Here is a 982-nt window from a genome sequence, read left to right on the forward strand (position 1 = left end):
AAATTTTATTTATTTAAAATAAAATATATTACGTTGATGATTTTTCATATTAAAAAAATAAAAAATAATTTGTATAACTAAATACATAATTAATTAAAATTCATCGCTAGTGTTCATTGGTATATATGTATGGATTACTTATATCTAATTGATGGCTAACTTGACCACCGTCAACGCTATAACACTATAACATTTAATAAGTGTGAAAGATCGTGCTTGAATCTTGTTGGTGATATCATTTCACAGATAGATTAGCAACGAATTTTAATTAATTATATATTTAGTTAAATTTTATCGTTAATTCGTCAGTAATTTAATCAAATTATTTTCTACTTTTTTTAATTTGAAAAATCACCAACGAAATATATTTTATTTTTCATTAAAATAAATTTCATCAATAATCCTTTTTAATTTTTAATTTTATTTCTTTTAATTTGAGAAATCATATATGAAATATATTTTATTTTTATTAAAATATATTTAATCAGTAATCCTTTTTTTAAATCTTTTTTTATTTTTTTAATTTGGAAAATCATTGAAAGTATATTTTTTATTTTCAATTAAAAAAAATTATCAAGAATTTTTTTAACTGTAAGTATTCTTTTGTAATTGTAAATACATTTTTGATATAGTTGTTTCATTTTATATTATAAGTACTTTTTTGGTTCAAAAAAAATATTTATAGATTTAATCGTTCAAATAATGAAAATCTATTGTTTTTTTGCAGATTTTTTTCATTATTTTACCACATTAGCAAGTTGTATAGGTCATAAGAACGTATCTAACAGGTTTTAAAAAGTCCAAGGAGTTATTTAAAAGGTTTTGGAATGTCCAAAGATTTATTTGTTCCAAAAAATTGTTCAAAGACTTAATCATTCTAAACACTAAAGTCCATTGGGTTTTTTTGAACTTTTCCCAAGTTTATATGATGTTATTGAAAGTTTTGAGAACTTTTTTGACATTTTAAAACAAAGTGTCATAT

This window comes from Cynara cardunculus (genome assembly GCF_001531365.2).
Source record: "Cynara cardunculus var. scolymus isolate 2C chromosome LG 2, CcrdV1, whole genome shotgun sequence".
NCBI classification, from domain to species: domain Eukaryota; kingdom Viridiplantae; phylum Streptophyta; class Magnoliopsida; order Asterales; family Asteraceae; genus Cynara; species Cynara cardunculus.